A 22,069-nucleotide genomic window follows, 5' to 3' on the forward strand; every position below is an offset into this window, starting at 1 on the left:
CCTCATTTGCAAATAAAGAGATTTTGATTTGATTTGATTTGATTTGATTTGATTTGATTTGATTTGATTTGATTTGATTTGATTTGATTTGATTTGATCTCTAATAACAAAAAATAAAAAAAATAGAATGTACCTGGTGTCCACAATTAAAGTATTCAGCGCGGTACAGCATGGGCTGTAATGATCGTAAAAGTCTGAACTTTTGTAGATATTTTAACTAAGCAATGTGGCATAATTCACGAGCGCACTGAATACCATAACTTTAATTTTGGACATCCGGTATGTATGCATAAGTTAATTTAATGTAAATATGGTTGCATATTGTTAATTGTGCCAGTATTTTTTCATGTCTAGGTTTTAATTTGCGGAAAATAACATACGGTGTGCAGAGTAGACTAAGTTATTTTTGAATTTTCATGCTTTATCTGAAAATTGAAGGCAGTATCACATGTAAGTTTAAGTGGTTTAGGTCCAGCTGTAGGCCTATCACGTGACTAAAAAAATTATCATAACCCCAGATCAAATTTTTGTATTTGAAAACCTGTTTCATAACTCCTTTAAAACCTAAAAGTAAAGTGTAATACACGTATACAAGTGTTTCCTGTCATAGCAACCAATAGGAGCAGACGACAACTGTAAGTAGTTGTAGATTCGAAGTGATATCCGAGCCTACGGCTTTGATGGTCCTCAGATAGACCGTTGATATATCTCACAAGGTTTATGTGCTTTGTTTGTTTGTCAGGTAATGAAAATTGACAGTCTGGCAGTAGAATGCTGACGAGAACGTTAGTGTAGGAAATTCTAGCTCCATGTACCTATCCAGGAGACCACGGGGAGGAATCAGCTTCATCCCGTTCCATGAATTAAAGTGGTTTGAAGATCAAGAAGGAATTTTACTCTTGATGAGATAATTAAGAATTAAACATAGTAAACAAACATTACTGATAATGAGATCCATAGTGACTGTTTTAAGGTAGACAGCAGTTTATCAGTTAACCAAATGCCTCCGATGGGGGCTCTTTATTTTGTAAGATTTAAGTAATTAACACTAATGGATACTAATCTGTTGCCGTTGATAATTTCGTGGTAAAATCAAATCATTTTTGAATCTCACTGAATATCTCGGCCTTTCTTGCAGTTGCTGATCAAGATCCTGCAGGATAAAGAAAGGAGAACTAAAGAGGAGCAGGCTTCTCTGGATGGCCTGAAGGAAGAGAGGAAAGATTTTATTTATGCGTACTCCAGGCTTCGTGATTATTTGAGGCAAGATCGGGAAGGTGACGCCAAACGGCTTACAGATCTTGTAGTACGAAGTAATGAGTCTCTAAAGGTGAGCAGTGACGAATCCGTCTTCTGAAAATTTCTTCCTTTATTAGTCTAGGTTTATTCAGTTCTTCTTGACAGTTTATTGAGATCGTCGTGCTTTGGCGTTTTTTTTCTTTACCGAATATTGAGTTGACACCAGAAATTAATTAGCCGCTGCCCTCATAAACGTGCTCCAGAAATGTTCTCTCCCAAAACATTATGGAGCAGTGGTGATGGCGGTAATTATTGTTTCAAAAGACAAAATAACGAGATGACCAGTCTCTCATAACATGAATCGGATATTGAGAGTGAAGGACAATGAACGGCTAGAAAAGGAACCACTTGCTTAGTCTCGTAGACCTAATATGATTGGACTTTAAAGGGGAGTTCTGCCTAAATAGCCTCCTCTTTACTAGAGAAGTGTTACGTAAATTGCCTCACTTTTGCCTAGGACGTCGAATTTTCAAATCCGCCAATGAGTGCATCTTATGAGATGCTAACGGTTTATCCGCCAAAATGACGTCGATTCACATGAAGGTATGTACTGTACCCGTATTTCGTCGATGATCGGTCTTGAACTAGGCTCTGTGAGTAGGTACTCAGTAGTTTTTCTTCATCTCATGGGTGGTGCGTTCGTTGTAGTCATTTAAAATAATACGTTTTTAACGACTCATATTTATTGTAAAAATATATAATAGCAAGTTTTAACCAAAACGAAAAGAATTTACAATGAAGCTACAACGAATTTACAGTGAATTTACAATTAATTTACTGGAATTTTAAATGAAATGAAATTGTAAATAACATTTTAAATGAAACAACAAACCAACAAATTTATAAAAAAAAAAAATTATTGCATTCGGTCTTTCGCACTTTTGCCTTCGAGACTTTTCTTAGATAGTCTCGTCTTTTAAAAATAAAATTACACGAAATATAACTTGAAAACATGTGACATGGACATGTCATTATGTTGTTTCTCCTCCTCTCAACGTTTTCGACGTGGCCTGAACGGCGTAGAAAATGTGTCAAATCAACTCTACCTTCGTGGTGTTATCTTTTATTCTGTTTCTTGGTACTTCAAGTTTTAACTTTTCACTACTACTCTGTGTTGGCGCTCTAGTCTGAGCGACGATCTTATCTAAAGAAAGCTCCTTGTACGTACTGACATCTGTGCAGAAAGCTTGAACTACGATGCTCCGCCTAATAACCAATTAGAGCTCTCCTCGGAGAGCACGTCTCCTTGTTGACTCTTGCCCTGCGCGAGCGGGCCATTCTTGGTCTTGCGTGTGGTTGGAGATGGTGGCACGTTCCAAGTATCTCATGAAAGTGAAGATTTCACCTAGTGTGATGGAATACGGCTGAAGAAATCTGTGAGAGGGCTCCTTCTCTCACGCCCTCAATACATTTTTCAGTGATTTTCACCTCGGGAGCGTCACCAGGGTGTATATTTTGGTATCCTAATTATTTTCTACATCATGTGCTGTAAGTAAGAAAAAATGGCGCTTTCACGTCCTCTTCAATAATGGATTTCCTTCGCTTCGTCGTGTATTGGAGTTTCTTTTAGTATGGAACTATTTTAAAAATTAACTAGAGTATTTCGCTGTGTGGGACTCTAAATAGTATTTTTGGTTCTCCATCTCGGCAAAAATTATTATTATTATTATTATTATTATTATTATTATTATTATTATTATTATTATTATTAAATAAGTACATAATTCGGGTTCGTTGTAATGAAATGTTAATGCCTTTTGAGAGTGTACTGTAGTGCACTTATACTTGGGGTGAAGCTAAATTATTAAACCATTTTCTATTTACTTTAAACATTTGTAAAATTATGTAATACTTTGTTTGAAACGGTATCAAACCACCCCATTAAGTAAAGGTTGAACCACATGAGTTCCGACCAAGGGGAAGGAAATCTTATTTAAGTTTTTTTCCTGTTCTTATTTTGATTTTCTGGAATCATCCTTATTTCTTTCTCGTTGAATTATGCTTTTTTCCTTGTTGTTCTGTCTTGGTTTCCGTGGTTACCTTATTTACGCTTGGATTCATGGCCTTCATTGCTATGACGACCGGTAACAATTGATTGTTTTAAAAAAGATGGTAGAAGGCATGATGATAATTTTGGCTGGTCTCTGAGTTCACTAACTCGTGTGGCATTTCTAATTAATTGAATTATATTCCCCTTGCTTAAATGTAATGTTGATACTGTATTTCCGGTATCGTATTTTATTTCCCCCTTTGCTACTTGTATGAAGCGTCGTTCCGATTACTCTATCTGTGCAGTTGAAGTTTCTTCCTGTTGGACAGAACTCCGTGGTTAAGGTTGCACATTTTAATGTACTATTATTAAAAAATCGTTATTTCAAATATCCTATTTCCTCTAGTATACTGAGGCCTCTTAGTTCTTTAAAAAATAAAAAATAAACGTATTCTTTGGTCGACCATGTTTGGTAACGTAAACTATTATTTAATTATTTGTCCTTAATTTAATTTTGGGTATATGTTTTCCCCTTTCCTGTGTTGACGTTTCCTGGTTTTAAATTTCAATTTAATTTCTTTCAAATAAATCATTTTTATTTTCCTCTAAATTAAATACTGGTTGTTTTTCTTTCTAAAGCTAGTGTTTTGATACCAGGTTCTTAAATTCTTTCCACGGTTTTCTAAGACACCCTTCATCATTACAGGTAAGTCCTCTTCTGTTCTTGTTAATGATGTTCGGTGGGTGTATGTTTCGCTTCCTGTTTGTGTTATTTAACTAGCTCATGTGTGTACCATCTAGTTGTTGCTTAATATTGCTGCCGTTACCGTAGTTGTTTCGGATTGTTCTACGTAACGGGACACATGGACAGACGTATCTAAAGCGAACCCGCAAGTTGAATGGTTTACCCTGAAAAGCTCAGTCTCTCGCGAACGATCTCCAGATTTTCCTCTATATAAGGCTGTCCATCGAACAGATATATCGCACGATATCATACACCTTCAAATTCACGCTTAATCTGAGAAGCAATGACCTCCGATACAACTTGAAAAAGCCAGCTGAACAGATTTGATGAGTTTGTTGCTTTCAAAACCAAAACAAGCCTCAGATGTAAAGTATTAACATTTCCAGACATGACAACTTTTCATGCAACTCAGGAACTTATGACGGCCAACAACCAGAAGCTCATCGGAAAGGCAGGAAGAGACCGACATTAAGCAGGAAGAAACAGCTCAGAATTGAAATACTCAATATCCTCACCCTTACTGGTAAATGCGAAGAAATCGCAGACCTCATGGACAGACGCACACTAGGGATTTTAGTGTTGAGTGAGACGAAATGGATAGGTTCAGGAAAGAAAACTTTATGGAATAGTTATACAGTTTACGGCACTGGAATGGGAACCCTAATGAAGCCAGAAATAGAGTTTCTTTCGTTCTCCACAAAGATGTTGATATGCAGACAGACGTAAATTATATGAGTGACAGGATCATTAAAACGAAATTTCTTGTTGGTCAGGTATTCCAGACCTTTCTCCAAGTATATACCCCACAGGCAGGCTGACCTACAGATGGAAAAAATCAATTCCTTGTAGATATAGAGGACCAAAAATAAGGGAAGACAACATCACAATTTTCGGGGCTGAATGCCCAAGTTGAGGCAGATAGGCAAAGCTGCGAAGGCATGGATATGGTGGCAGAAACCAGGAGGGAGAAAACCTGATAGACTACTGTGCACGGAATAAATTGAGGATACGGAACTTGGAGTTTCAGAAGAGAGACAGCCATAAAAATCACACGCTACAGTTGGAATGGGAAGCAGAGAACAGCAATAGACTATATTATCGATAAAACGGTAGATGTGATAGCTAGTTCATCACTGATGTTAAGGTTATTCCAAGTGAAAATCTCGACGGTGATCACCGGTCTTTGGTCACACACATTGAGAACCTCCATGCGCAGAATGTCAAGCGCAACAAAATACCAAAGGCGATTGCTAGGAGGAGATGGGAAGAACGAATACCAAAGAAATATCTTAGCCAAATTATCAAAAAATGAAAAAGGAGAAGTAGAAGAAAAGTGGCTGTCATACAAGAACATCCCGGTTTCAGAAGCCGAATCACTATGTGGAAAGACAAGTGCAATATACAGGGAGAAATAAACGTCGTGGTGGAATCAGTGGGTGAAAACTGCTGTGAAAGAAAGAAGTGCAACAAAGAAGAGGCATGTAACGAAAAATAGAAATCAGTCCACCGAGATGAAATTCAACACCTGGCACAGCAGTACCTGAACAAGAAACTTTTTGTTAAGCGACTGATTAAAGTAGAAAAGGAGAAGTGTTGGGACGAGTTTGCTACCGGGCTAACATAAGATAAGACTGTAAAAGTAATAGGAAATTCCTTTATAAAGGAGTTAAGAATAGAAAAAGTGAGTATGGGCATATTGGAGGTGTATTTGGAATTCTGCTGGGTTTGAGACACATCTTTGCTCACTGATTCGTCCTCCTAATTGTGCTGAGGGTGTGGTGTTCGAAAATTACCATGAAAATGTTGTGATCTGAGTCATAGTACGCCCCTGGTTTGGTCTTGGTGTTCATAACAGATGTTCTCCACCTCCTTCTCACTAGCACGAAGTCAATCTAGTTCTTTTTTTTTTTTTTTTTGTTCGCACTAATCCAAGTGAATAGTCGGCGTGGATGGTGTTGAAACAGTATGTAGAAAATCACTGGGTAGACGATCTCTCCACCAAGTCCAAATTGGTCCATAACATCTTGATGAATAGCATGGTGCTGGCTTCCACTTAGGTGCCGGACTTAGCGGTATAACAGTCATTAAAAATACCTCGTCAATGCTTGTTACTATCCAGTCACGAGCCTTGCTAATGTCAATCAAGTATAGCCTCATGTCGGTAATGAGGTTTGATGCTGATTTCCAGTAGAATTCCCTTTGCTGACGGCTGATGACTCTCGTATAATTGCTCGTTGACCCCTGTGTGGCACGTTTCATTTGCTAGCTTATGATAGGTCTTAACTCCTACATCAACCTTAGGATGTATTCACTAATCAACACACAGCCGTCAGGTGAAAGGAACAGACTGTCAATAGAAGCGCATCCTTTTGTAAAGAATTTCAAAGCTATTTGTTGAAATCCCCGAAGTTACTAAAGGATTTTCCTCGTCAAAGAAGAACAAAAATAACATTATAATATTAATATATAGATTTGTTGTATTTGCTTGTTGCTATGTTAATAAACAGAAATGTGGCATGTTATTGGGCTCTTTTTGAAAATGTCCTGCTTCTTTTCTTCAAATGTCCTACTTTTGAACATTTCGATCTGGCCACTCTACGTCTCACGAATTGTGTGCCCCTGGGGAGTATTAATAAGTCCCATTATTCTCAGGTCCACTAACAGGTCAATTTATACTCCACACCAGGTGAAAGGTTGACTCCACTGAAAATAAGCTGCTGCCTTGAGCTGCCTCGGGTGGTAACGAGCTTCTATCATTTGGCGTATCGGAGAAAGAGTCAAGAACGAGGCTATGAATTTATTACCGTGATGTGAAGAGCTTACTATCTTTGTGGGTTAATCGTTTCAGACTGCCGCAGTTAACTGAATTTTTGAAGGATGGAGAAGAGTTTATCTGGTACTCCATGTCGTACGATTTCGGATGTAAAATGTATTCGGTGATGCATTTGGCATTTACCCGGCAAAATTAAGAACTCTGCCATAGATCTGTTTGTTTGCCATCTGGAAGAGTAAAACGGAACGTCGAAATTGACATGCACGTAGCCTAGATAGCATCAAATTAAAATGCCTAAACACAGTATCTGAGGCCATACGATTATTATCTTTTCATTTTAGCGTGGATCGTAGCATCAGGTGGTGATAGAATGAGCTCAGTTCTAAATTGGCCGTACAAACAGCCCTATCTTCAACTCAAGCTATCTCCCAAAAAGGGAACTAGCTCCGTCCCATGGCTTTAATAACAATTTCCAGCATCTGATTTTAAAAATCTCCATTTTAGTTTTTGGTGGTGGTGATTATTTTCTCAAGGAGAAGTACAGCTGTGCAACCATCTTCTGTTTTTTGTTTTGTTTTTTAGAAAAATGCTATTTGTTCGGGCGTCGACCTCTAGAGATCTTTTGCTCCTACTTGCACCATATGATAGGAACCTGCGTGTATTTGGAATTGCGGAAGTGTAGAGTGTTTGAATGGGAGGAAAGGAACGTTAAGGACGACACAAACACCCAGTCACCAGGCCAGGGATATTAATCATTTACAATGAAAAACCTCTGGCCCGGCCGGGAATCGAACCCGGGGCCGCCGGGTGACAGGCGGACGCGTTGCCCCCTACACCGCGGGGCCGGACTTCTGTTAAAATTAATCAGAGGGAAAATGCAGGAGCTCCGTCGCTTCGCAGTATGAAGGTATCGGCAAAAGAAAAGGAACGACCACGAGGAGCGTGAAAATGAATACGTCCTGGACCTCGGAAACCTCTGTCACGATCGGAAAAGAGCAAGTGCTGACCGAGTGAGGTCAGCCATGAAAATTAATGATAGTAAGGTACGTAGCACAAGTAAGTGGAAGCTACGAGCCCCAAGATCACCAACCCACGCTGCCATGTCGAGAGCCACTGAGGTTTCACCTCCTGTACTCGCCTCATACGAAAGGCAGGAGGTACCGAATATGTATTACCTACTGGCATAAAGTTCTAAGTTTCGGCTGCGTCTGAAACTACAACCTGTGTGGAATAATTATATCGAATCAACAAGAAAAGGAAACATAATGAACCAATGGCTGCACATCTCAGTATTCAGATATCTGAAGTAGGTAATATGGCCGAGCTAAGTGGCTCAGACGATAGACGCTGGCTTTCTGAGCCTAAGGTAGGAGGATCGATCCTGGCTCAGTCTGGTTGTACTCAGAATTTCCGTCACGTAAAAACTCCTGCAGAACAAAGTATCTCGATGTCTCCAATGGTACTGTAGTTAGTGAGACATAAAACTAATTTCATGAAGTGAAGTGAGATGAATCTTCGTAGCGAGATTTTACGACCGGATGCCCTTCCTAGTGCCAACCGCATCAGATGAGTTAACGAGATGAAATGAACGGCATGATATATGGGACTAGGAAGGGATCGGCTGAACCCCAGTACCGGCACATAACATACTCCTGCCGAATAGCACAAAGGGGTCTGCTCAAGGCTTTACGTCCCCGTTCGACGGACGAATCACCATCAACAGTGTCATATGCCCATGCGGAAGGGTTTGTAATTTAATCGAGGCTCTTTGGACGCAAGGAATCTAGTGATTAGACATTGTATACCACCACTTCCCCTACACTGCCGGCCAACATTCTGTTGGTGATTTTTTTTTTTCGGCTTAACCACAGTGTCAGACCATTTATAAATGTCATGCCTTAACGATCACGGCCATCAGTCGGGCTAAAAAAGTAATGATAATGTATGGCTGTAAATATAAAACATATCAGATACATCGTTTGTATAATCTATTTCTTTCTTTCTATCTTAATCCGTTTACCATCCAGGGTCGGTTTTTCCCTCGGACTCAGCGAGGGATCCCACTCCTACCGCCTCAAGGGCAGTGTCCTGGAGCATGAGAATTTGGGCTGGGGATACAAATGGGAGCAGGACCAGTATCTCGCCCAGGCGGCCTCACCTGCTATGCTGAACAGAGGCCTTGTGAGAGATGGGAAGATCGGAAGGTATAGACACGGAAGAGGGAAGGAAGCGGCCATGGTCTTAACTTGTGTACCATCCCAGCATTTGCCTGGACGAGAGTGGGGAACTACAGAAAACGACTTTGAGGATGGCTGAGGTAGGAATTGAACCCCTCTCTACTCAGTTGACCTCCCGAGGCTGAGTAGATCCCGTTCCAGTCCGCGTAACACTTTTCAAATTTAGTAGCAGAGCCGGGAATCGAACCCGGGCCTCCGGGGGTGACAGCTAATCACACTAATCACTACACCACGAAGGCGGACTTTCTTTTTATTACTAGAGCAAAATAGATACGTAACTGCGGCGACCTCTGTGGTGTAGTGGTTAGTGTGATTAGCTGCCACCCCCGGAGGCCCGGGTTCGATTCCCGGCTCTGCCACGAAATTCGAAAAGTGGTACAAGGGTTGTAACGGGGTCCACTCAGCCTCGGGACGTCAACTGAGTAGAGGGGGGTTTGATTCCCTCCTCAGCCATCCTGGAAGTGGTTTTCCGTGATCGAAACCGCATTCAACCCATTAGGTCGTGTTACGTACATTTAGTACGTGTTGAAGAGATGTTAAGTAGAGAACAAAAATGGCCAGCCGGACATTAGTGGGATCCGAACCCACAACCTCCCGATTTCGCGTCGGTTGCTCTACCAATTGAGCTATGGTGGCCTAATCCATCTTTGTTCTGTTGGGAAGGATCTAAGCTACAGGTCTGGCACTACTGCCGTCAAACTGTAGAGTGCGTTTAAGTCGCCCGTTGTTGGCCAAGTCAATGAATATTGAATTTTCACGTCCGCATTGTAATCGAAACCGACTTTCAACCTATTAGGTCGTGTTACGTACATTTAGTACGTGTTGAAAATATGATCCCACTTCTCCTCCAGACAAATGCCGGGATGGTACCTAACTTAAGGTCACGGCCGCTTCCTTCCCTCTTCCTTGTCTATCCCTTCCAATCTTCCCATCCCCCGACAAGGCCCCTGTCAGCATAGCAGGTGAGGCCGCCTGGGCGAGGTACTGGTCATTCTCTTCAGTTGTATCCCCGACCCAAAGTCTAACGCTCCAGGACACTGCCCTTGAGGCGGTAGAGGTGGGATCCCTCGCTGAGTCCGAGGGAAAAACCAACCTTGGAGGGTAAACAGATTAAGAAAGAAAGAACTGCGGCAACTATTTCGCTTTAGACACGACTCTAGTCTGTGGCACTCCGCTTTATCTTTTGTTTCCTTTTCGAGGTCCAGGGCTTGAACCGATGAATGGAAGTGCGGTGTCCGTGAATTCTCAATATATTTTTGTCCATCATGACTAGCGCGGGCAGTTCAAAAGGAAAAATGGAAGTGAAAAGTATACCATAAGTAACACAAAACATATTTTTATTGAAAGAAAAATAGCATGATCCCGGGATCATTACTTATATTAATTAATGAGTTGTCGGCACAAGTCAACAACTCGTCCCGCCAAGTAACATGAAGCAAGGCAAAGGAGTTCAAAGAAGTTAAGTGAGCAAAGACTGAACACACACATGAACAAAGGACATACTGAAGCCCAGTGATGTAGTAGAATTCATAGTCGTAATGTAGCAAAATATGTGCATATTTCTCTAGTAATAATGGTATTTATTAATTTACCGTCAATTTTAATCTTAATTTGCATAAAAGCGATTATTATCTTCCATTTACGACAAAAGTTATAATGAAATTTCTTGGATACGATTCATTCACGTACCCGCTAACAGTTGTACTTCCACTTTAAAAAAGTCATCACCACCACTTCCTTTAAAATATTAACTAGCACCATCAACGGAACACTTTGTATAGTGATGCAGATGTATATCATTATATTTCAAAGCATGTACAACTCATAGCCAACTGTGCACCTGTGTTGTCTTCTCGTAGAAAAATCGAGTTTATTTCGTAATCAATTTCTGAAACATCCAATCGCGTTTCACCCCTCTTTTGTTTTAAATTGGCGATTTACAGGTTGGATGCGAGCTATGCTGTTATGTGTTGTATTGTGCTGTTTTGGAAGGAAGGTAAGGGTAAGGGTTATTCTGCCCGAAGGCAGGTCCGAACCTCCGCAGAGGTGTTCCTGAGCCGGAGTTTACGTGCGGTAGGGTGGCCAGTTCCTTTCCACTCCTCCATTCCCTTACCCCCCACCAACAGCGCGTGGCAACCCATCCAACTCCTGACCACGCCCAATGATGCTTAACTTCGGAGATCTCTCGGGATCCGGTGTTTCAACACGGCTACGGCCGTTGACTTTGTTTTGGAAGGAACGTTTCCCTTAATTTACGAGAGTTAGGTTTACATAACTTCTTATTCTCAAGATAGTAAAGGTATGCACTTCATTCTAGATGCGTATATTTAAAATATTAGCTCAATTACTCGATGAAATTTGAATTACTTATATGATGTAGAAATGCATCACCATGCACTGTAGGTACTACGCTTTGTATATTTTTTCAAATGTCTCCGTTAATTAGCAGGTTCGCGACTCGGACAGACACCATGCTGGCTCGTTCATTACCAGAAAAGGATATGGAGTAGTTACTTGCTGATCTGGAAGGCGGATATATTTCTGAAGATGGATTGGATGATGATGATACACAAGACGATTTCTACGTGAGTGATAATCGACTGATAGAAGATTTACAGGACAATCCGAGCAGTTCGGATGAAGAAAGTTTTCCACCGGTAGTTCAAGACCAGCCCACAAATTCATCTTAACAACCACCAGTATGTACTGAGGAGTTTCATAAGTAAAAGTTGATTTGGAAGAAGGCGAATTTAGTTTACAGTGACGCTGAAATTACATTCCAAGGCAGTACTGTAATGAACCCTACAAATCTAGATACTCCATACAGGTGCTTCCTTCATTTTTTCACTGTTACGGAGTATCGTGGATTTGCAGAGGTGAAAGAAGGTGCGGGGGTGAACAGGTCTCAAGCTACGAAATTAAAGTTAATTTAAAATTTAACAAGGTTATATTTTCTTTGCAAAATCAAGAAATAACAAGAATGGCAGGTACAGAGTAGCAAAGCAACTATTCGAGAATGTCCAATTACAGAGTTACAGGATTTGGGCTCCGAGAGCCAGACACACAATTCTTGAGCAATGAGCCGAACTTTCCTTCTGTACAAGGTTCAACAAAGGGGCAGAAAACCCCAATCATGCCTAGGAGCACTTGCTCCCCTTTACACAGAAAAGCCTCCTCGAGGCACGCCAAAACAAATTTTTATTTTGGAAAGAGCAACCTGCTCTCAAAGTTCTAGCCTATCAAGGGCCACACCAAATTCCACCTTCAAGCTGTCCTCCAAGGACATAGACACAGGGGTACAAATACCCAACCTACTAAGGCCTATTAAGTGAAGAAACAGAAATATTACATGGCCTCGACAACACCAAATTGAGAGGAGGCACAACTGCACTCCTAATATATTTTACTAAAACCTACTTGGCACTAGGCCGTTACTGCAAGGGCTAATCCCATACTAAAGAGGTGACTTATATAAGAAAATGATTTACATTACATTAGAAGGGAAGAAACGGTTGTGAAAATAAGTTCACCTCAAAGCAATATGAGTGGGAGCTCGAGAGGGTTAAGCACTCTCTATCCCAATTTGTAGTTTAAAAAGATAGAAAAGATACCAAGTGTTTTTACATTTTAGGGGAAAGTTACATGGTAAAACGCTTCGGACCTGCCCCGAGAGTTAAACTGCTGAGCTAGCAAGAAAAGAAGTTATTAAACGGCCATTACCTGGTGGTTGAACTGCTGCCCGACGAAAGAGGCGCTTCCCGCCCCCTGCTACGTACTTTACACACTGAAAGATGTTACTGAAGTGGCGCGGAGACCCGAAAATCAGCAGTTTATATACTCTCGCGGAAAGTTCGAGGCGTTTCAAGAATGAGAACACCCTCCCACAAGAATTTTATTGGCTAACCAAGAAAACCCCTACACAAGATGAAGAAGAAACACATTATTGGTGGAAAATTAATTCGAGAAATTCGGGATTGGTAAATTCAAAACAAGGGGAAAGAAAGGGTTAATATTGCCAACTTAAACAATGACTGAAAGAAATTTAACAAAGAACAAACTTATGAATTCAAAATTTCTCCAAAAACATAGTTCCTTCACTTCGCACTAGGGTGCACAATTGTAGTTCTTCAGTAGTGCCATCTGGAAGAGAATGTCCACACTTCTTACTACAGGCAAAACAAAAATACATCGAAAACGATCCAGTTCAGAAACTTCAAAATTTCCAAGTAGTGACATCTTCTGAGAAACTTGAAAATTAACACAGTAGATAAAGTTCAGGCTTCCTCCAGTAGGGGAGTTTCAACTGGCGCAAAGTTTGAATTAGCGACGTGGAGGTGTACCACCCGGTACATTCACCAATGATTTCATTCAAAGAATTACAGATGAAACCAATCTGTATTATACCCATAAGAATCCCTCAAACCCATTTGTTATGACAGCAGGAGATATAAAGAAGTTTTTGGGTATACTGATATTTATGTCAGTTCAGAACTTTCCAAGTATGAGATCGTTTTGGTCCACCAAATACGGCTATATGATCCGGCGAAAACAGTCATGCCAGTTAATCATTTCAAAAAATTCGTAACATACTTCATTTCAATAATAATGACCACCACCTACCTAAAGAGCATCCAGACCATGACAGACTCTATGAACTGAGACCAGTTATTGAGCACCTGAACAGAAGATTTTCTACTATCTCCCTTGACCATAGGATTTCACTTGACGAACAGATGTGTGCGACCAAAAAGTCCCATTTTCTAAAACAATACCTGGCTAATAAGTCTCACAAGTGTTTGTACTCTGTAGTTTGAAAGCTTATGCAAATAAATTTGAAATTTATTCCGGTCAGGAGAATAAGCCTCTAGATGAGCCTGATTTAGGAGCAACAAACAATGTTGTCCTCCGTCTAGCAAGAGTAATACCAAGAAATGTAAATCATATTATTTATTTTGATAACTATTACACCTCTTTACCCTTGGTTAATCACTTAGCTAATGAGGGAATCCACTGTGTTAGGACAGTACAGAAAAATAGATTGTCTAATTGTGACTTACCTGGTAAAGGCACGTTGATGAAAAAGTTTGCTCCTAGAGGAACATATGAAAAACGGGTTGCTGAATGTGATGGGATTACATAATCAGCAATAGTGTGGAAAAAGAATAAGATAGTCACTTTTTTATCTACCTATGTGGGAGCTGAACCTAGATTGTTTTATCGGTATGATAAAAAGTTGAAACAAAATGTAGAAATTCCGTGCCCGCAAGTAGTACCGGAATACAATACGCATATAGGTGGAGTAGACCTGATGAACAGCTTTTTGGGACGATATCACATACCTGTAAAGAGTCGGAAATGGTACTTGCGTTTATTTGGTAAAAATGGTAAAAATGATGGTAAAAATGTTGTCACGAAACAGCAACTAATTCTGGGTCAGTTTAGAAATGAAGTGGGCGATTCATAGTGCAATGTAGGTAGTAACCAAGAGGTCAAAAGAGGGAGACCAAGTAATGGTTCACTTGAAAAGGAAATACAGGCAAAGGAAAGAAGGGGTTCTGCACATCCGTTGCCTTTCAATGATATTCGGACTGATAATGTTTCCCATTGGCCAGTGGTTTCCGACTGGTTGCATTGTAAAATGCCGGAATGTACTGGAACTCCTCAGTGGTCGTGTGAAAAGTGTCATGTTTTACTTTGTTTGAACCAAAAGAACAACTGCTTTAAAGCATTTCATGCATCGTAAACAGAGACTTGTATCTGCTGATGTTACTGGAGCTATGTCTGTTTTGCATGGTGATGTAGATATACATCATACACATTTTAGTAAATAACAATGATTATATTGAACCTAAATTTTTAAAATTATTTTATCTGATTCTGAGGTATTATTTGCTTTTAATTAATTAATTTTATGAAAATGTTATGAAATGAAAAAATCATCACTTTCAAATACCACCGGACTGATCCAGGATCGAACCTGCCAGGTTGAATGAGAAGACCAGCGCCTCAACCGTCTGAGCCACTCAGCCCGGCATTTTTAATTTTAAGTCAGGGCAAGGAATAAAATCCGACATTTTGTTAAGAATGAAGCCATGTTTTCCAGTGTTGACTTAGTTAAATGTAACAAAGGCTTTTCAGTCTGTCAAACACACAGCAAATACAATGTAAATTATAACACTATAAACATATCTGTAAAAGCACACTAACATACAAAGAATGACATGTTTTGTTCTACAAGAACATCCTCAGATTCTATAAATCACTTTAAAACAATCTTATATATGTACAGACTTGGTGACAACGGACTTAACTTCGGCAGTCTAGATAAGTACGTAAGTTTTCATTATATTAATACTTGTATATATTTTTATTTCTGTCATTACTGTTTAATGTTATCACTAAACTCTCTATCACTGACAAGTTTACGCTACATAAACAATACTGTACATATATAAGATTGTTTTTAAAGTGATTTGATAGAATCTGAGGATGTTCTTGTAGAACGAAACATGTCATTCTTTGTATGTTAGTGTGTTTTTACAGATATGTTTATAGTGTTACAATTTACATTGTATTTGCTGTGTGTTTGACAGACTGAAAAGCCTTTGTTACACAAAATCCGACATTATCAGGAGTGCAGCTGAAGGCAGTACATTGCTATTAAAGAACACCTCTTTTCGCTGTATTTACTTTCTCTCTTGGGCAATCACCAGACACCTAGACTTCTAACTACTACTATTACTACTACTACTACTACTAAAATGGTGTATGAACATTTCAGTGGCTCTCAGAAATCGAGAAAAAGGGTGAGCGCATTTTGTCTTTGGCTAAACTGTGTCAGCTCAGGCAGACCGAGTTTGAGACAGTGATCATCAATGGACAAATTCATTTCACCGAGGAGATGACCGACAACGTCTCTGAATCTGGACAAGAAACTGATCTTACCCATAAGGAGCAGTTAGTGAAAGAGGTAATATACAAATCTTGACATAATAGTTCTCATGAGAATTCTAGGACGTTTACGTTTATGGCATGAGGACATACGGGTTAGAATTTAGAATCCAGTATATGCATTATGGCTAGGCCAAAATATACACTCATATTTATGAACATTGCAAAACAGTGAATGAATGAATGAATGAATGATGCCAATAGAATCAAATGTATTCTACATATTACTAGTACGAATAAAACATTAACTGTTTTATTCATTTTAATCGAGGATGACCCAATCAGCACACGCACGCGCACACACACACACACACACACATACACACAATTATACTCGACAATGAATTATTACACTTCACTGATTACTGGCTGTTTAAAAAAGTACCTTGTCCTCACAGTGGACCTTTGCCTGGCAGGCTTTACATGGGACAGGTGATTCTCCATAATCTTGACTGACAGGTCTCACCTTTCACTTCGCTGTGAGCGCCCCACAGTCACTTTGCACAGGAACTCCACGTGGTAAGGTTTGAACGCTCATCCGTTGGCTATCACAACGTACGAATCAGAGGTTGTAACGCGCCTGCAGGCTGGCCGGGTGTTATCCAATCTGTGACTACCAAAGGGGGCATCAAGGGAGCTGACAGTCGCATTACCACGTAACATTACTAATTTCAATATTCGTGAATGATTCATGATTCAGACTAGTACACATGAAAACATCAGAATTTTGTGAAACCTTCACAAGTTGCAATGAGAACTGCTATAAATTGTGGCGTTGAATCGAAGAGGTGCTTGTTGTCTTCCTGGGGAATTGCTTGACAGACACTCCTTGTGTGCGATTCCACAGTTCATTGTTGCTGGGTGGTAGATGTCTTTGACGGTCTAGTTGTAGACCATATCCCATACATGTTCATTATGGGACGTGCTTGGCAAATGGGCATACACGGAAGAAACCATACCAGCTGTACTTCGAAGAAAGCTTGAACATTCCTGCAACATATGCTCGAACGTTATCTTGTTGGAATAAAGCGTCATTTGTGTGTTGAACGAAGGATATAGCTTCTGCGTCTACAAGTTGCCTGATGTACCAGTTTCTGGCGAGATCGCAAATGACACCCCCTGGCGCCCCACACTATCACGCTTGGCGTTCTGCCAATATGACGCTGAACGAAGACCTGCCAGTCTGCACATCACTGTGTGTGTTCACGAGCGCATGGTAGCCTCAGGCATCGATGGTCCAGTATCAAGGAAATCTGCCACAAAGGAATGCGAGCAACTAGTCCTACCCGAAGCAGATGTAGGAACAACGTAAGCAGACAATTTGTTGCGCCGTTGTGCTAACACTTGTGATGAAGCTGTAGGATCGGTCACTGCCATGCGGACGAGATGTCCGCCATCCTGTGGTGTTGTCACTGCCGAATTTTCGATGCGTCTGGTTTTCTTTTCTCCACTTCTTCTACACTCCTATCATTGTTCCATGCAAGTAGAAATGTCGCGGTACGAAAATCCACTTTCATGCAGACCGAAGATTTGTCTCTGTTGAAACTTCGTTGATTGTTATCCTGCTCCCTTTTAGCACGACGAAACATGACGGCACTTGGAGAATAGCTAACAGCCTGTTGATTTTGTTACATTATTTGCCTGGCTCCTCAATAGTCCTCTATTTATACGCCTAACATGACAGTCCAGAGGACACTGTAGGGCCCAGGAATTCACTCTGCAGCTCTAAGTTGGAAGACCAAAGAAGAGAGAGTTGGACCAAGTGAAAGAAGATGAAACATCTAGAGGGGACAGATTGCAAACAGTTAGAAGAGAGGCGTAATGCATGGACAGACTAAATTGAAGAACACTCGGAAAACTTCATGGGGGAAAAGATTGTGATGATGACACACACTGGTGTAGACACTATAGCTTCAGAGGTCCTCACTCAGACTTCAAGGTAGTTTCACATATCAAGTACTCAGGGTTATCGACCATAATGTCGTTAGTCCCAGGACTGAATAATAATAATAATAATAATAATAATAATAATAATAATAATAATAATAATAATAATAATAATAATAATAATAATAATAATAATAATAATAATAAATAATACAATATCTTGCATTATTTTGTCTTTCTTCTCCCTAGGAGGAACTTGTTGTCTTTGAAATCTTACCCCTCGAAGTTAAATGTTAAAAGTTAAATGAGAACAATATTGATTCCGACGAATACTAGCCGATATAATACTCTCTCTCTCTCTCTCTCTGCTTACCTTCCTAAGAACAGGAATTTACCGGGCGAGTTGGCCGTGCGGTTAGGAGCGCGCAGCTTCGATCTCGCATCCGGGAGATAGCGGGTTCGAACCCCACTGTCGGCAACCCTGAAGATGGTTTTCCGTGGTTTCCCATTTTCACACCAGGCTGTACCCTAATTAAGGCCACGGCCCATTCCTAGGCCTTTCTTGTCCCATCGTCGCTATAAGATCTATCTGTGTCGGTGCGACGTAAAGCAACTAGCAATAAAGAAAAGAACAGGAATTTAAGCTGCTTTTATATTCGAGGTTCCATTCCCGGTGCTATACTGAGTGCAGTTTGTATCTCAGAGACTTTGAGATATGGAATAGCGATTGAGAGTTAGTTTTCACTGAAATTTCTACCTCATCAAGTCAGAAAATGCACAATCAATCAATCAATTAATCGATCGATCGATCAATCAATCAATCAATCAATCAATACTGATCTGCATTCAGAAGAGTCGCCCAGGTGGCAGATTCCCTATCAAATGCCTTAGATAAGTCAATCGCGATACAGTCCATTTGACCTCCTGATCCAAGATATCTGCTATATCTTGCTGGAATCCTACAAGTATCCTAGCCGTAAAATATTTCCTCGTCGCACCGACATAGATAGGTGTTATGGCAACGATGGGATAGGAAAAGGTTAGGATTGGGAAGAAAGCCACTGTGGCCTTAATTAAGGTACAGCCACGGAATGTTCCACCCGTGAAAATGAGACACCACGGTAAAACCATCTTCAGGGCTGGTGACAATGGGTTTCGAACACACTATCTCCCGAATGCAAGCTGATAGCTACGTGGCCTAAACCCCACAGATACTTGCTCGGTTCGCGACAAATCAATTTATGTGCATGTGCGTTACTGGAGTCTCTGTTAAACTAATAAAAATAGTGTTAACTTATATATTGCTTTGCTTATTTTTTCAAAGCAATCTTGTACATTGTAGTTTACTGTTATGTAGTGGCGTGCAGGGTGAAGTAACTAATGTTTTCAGAAAAGTTAGTAGCACTACACGCACATAGTTACTCTGTGATTATGTCAAGTACGAACAACAATCTATCTGAGACAGACCATATTCGTAATTTCACCTAGATCATCATCACTTTCGATTCCGTTACCTGTGAGATAGAAAGGCATCTGGCTTTAAATCACTAGTCCAACACCTAAAATAAGCTAGTGAGGGCCCAGAAACCTTAAATATACCTAAGATAAACTGAAGACGCTGTACTATTTACCACTACCTTTTATTTATTATTTCAAATCCTGAGACAGCAATTCCAAATCTATGCCCAAACATTTACTGTTATACCTTTTACCAAAGATACCACACGTTATTGTAAAGCTTCGCACATTTATTCAGAACTGGTGATCTAAGATATTTCTACCCCCTAAAATAGATACACAACATCTCTTGGTCGCACCTTCTCCTCACATGCCTCTAAGTTTTGGGTAATTAAGTTAGTGACATATGTAAATTATTTTCCAGGCAGTTGACATTTGTAAAACACTGGATAATTTCTGGCGTCGTGTAGGAAGAGCTCAGATAACGCGAAATGTACTGGCAGAAGAATGCGAATCTTTGAAAGCAGAAAACAAAATGCTCATAATGAAAGTATACGACTACCTTGCAGAAATTACGTTAAGAGGACAAGCTAGCAACCAACACACAGCTACGAAGGGATTTTCTCTAATAGAAGCAAGCCATATATATAAGCACTTAATTTGATAATATTTTAATAGTACATCATTGGATGTGATAGGAAATAGAAATGAAGTTAAGGTTATATTCTGACAAAGATGTTTTATGAGGTTAGGAAAGTTAATATTATTGATGTTATTACTGTTGTAATTATCTTATTTCTTTCATATCGATGTATTAATATTGGTAAATAATAAAATAATGAAACATATAAGAATAAATTCATAAAACGTGTCATTTATTTCTTAAATTCCTCATTGTACTGATATTACAAAGTATTTGGGAGTCCGGAAGGATTTCAGCGTTACTTTTGTTGTAAATGAAACAAACTTCATGAATTAAAGAAAAGGTCTTTGTTCATCATCAACAACAACAAGAACAACATCAGCCAATTCTATCAAAATGATGTGGCTTCTAAAATTCGTCTGAGGCCGATGACCTTCGATGTTAGGCACTTTTAAACAACAAGCAACAAGCATCAAAATTCGTCTGTCCAAATTCTTTCCAGGTGGAGATATTTTGGGTGATTCTCTGCCAGTGAACTCTAGCGATCATCTGAATGTCTTTATCTCATCGATCCGGTGTCTACCTCTTTGTTTCAGTTGGTCTCTTGGACTACACTCCAGTAGCAATTTCATCCAACTGTCGCCTTTCTTGCGAACGATATGGCTGCCCACTGCTATTTCAAGGTGGCTGTTCTCTCTAGGACGTCATTAAACTCTGTGACCGACCGGATGTAATCTGCCTTCTTCCTGTCTTTCCAAATAAAACTCAACATTGGTCTCTCCGTACCTCTTTAGGCTGTACTGAGCTTCTCTTCTGCAAAACTCATTCACAAACGCAAGTTAGCACGGGGAGAATGCGCTGATCAAAAACTATTTTCTTCAGATTGACAGATTTACAGGCATATTTGACCTGAAGATTGTTAAGTGCTTTTCAAAAGCTTACCAGCCTAGCTTGATGCATGGAAAGGTGTCCAGTTGTGTTGATGATGATGATGATGGTTGATCATTGGCTCCGTGTCCAGTTTTGAATCTCTCATATTTACAAGCTAACTAGTGTAAATACACGGTGTGATTTTGATCCGTAAGCTCTCTGCCGTAACCAATTTGTTGAATGTAACTTTGGTTTTGGAAAGGTTCATGCTCAGGTCCAGTGACTGACATTCCAACCAAGGATTGAAATTCTGCAAATTTATTGGCAAACGATACAATATCATCTGTGAATCTACGGTTGATAACCCTCCTACTGGTTTAAATTTTTTTCTTCCCAGTTTAGTTTTGACATTATCAACTTCAGAATAGCTGAGTACTACTTAGGAGAAATGGGATCTCTTTGTTGACCTCTTCCAACCATTGCCCCCACAAGAAGGGGTGGGGGTTCCAGGTGTACCTGCAGGTCCCGGGCCCGGCGTCCAGCAGGGAATTTTAAAATAATGTTTAGGTTTTAGTTGTTTCTTAGTTTCCAAGGGGAAACTTCTCAGATTGGTGATGTTTACAACGACAATTTTTGGGAATAATGGAACGCTTGCAAATACGGTGACATAACTCGTGAACCTATGGCCAAAAAAGAATAAAACCTACTGAAAGACAAAAGTATGAGACACCAAGCTAAAATGAATTTCCTATATTGTGAAAAATTTTGAAAGCCGCTTTGAACCGAAAAGAAGAGGCATTATTTTCATGGAATATTGTTGATGCGACACTTGACGTCTGCCACCAAGAACAGAATATGCTTATTCTGTGTTATGCTTTTGAAACTAAAGAAACATATTTAAAATTTGTGGGACATTTATGAAATATTTTCCAGCTTGCAAACACTCAAGTGCCACTTGCAGATTGTCGTGCGCAAGTTTACAGGTTTACGACAAGGGTTCTAACATGTGTACACACATTAGTGGAATTCAATCAAGAATACTTGAAAAAACGAATTTGTCTTTTTCATCCTTGCGGAGCACACTCCTTGAACAGAGCTGGTGTCAACGTTGCGAAAGTGAATCATGATGTACTGAATGTTTTTTTGGAAACATTGAAAGTTTGCACTCTTTTTTCTAGCAGTCCTGGTCGCTGATAATTCCTGAACAACACGTCCC

The sequence above is a fragment of the Anabrus simplex genome, chromosome 1 (assembly GCF_040414725.1).
Source record: "Anabrus simplex isolate iqAnaSimp1 chromosome 1, ASM4041472v1, whole genome shotgun sequence".
Lineage (NCBI taxonomy): Eukaryota > Metazoa > Arthropoda > Insecta > Orthoptera > Tettigoniidae > Anabrus > Anabrus simplex.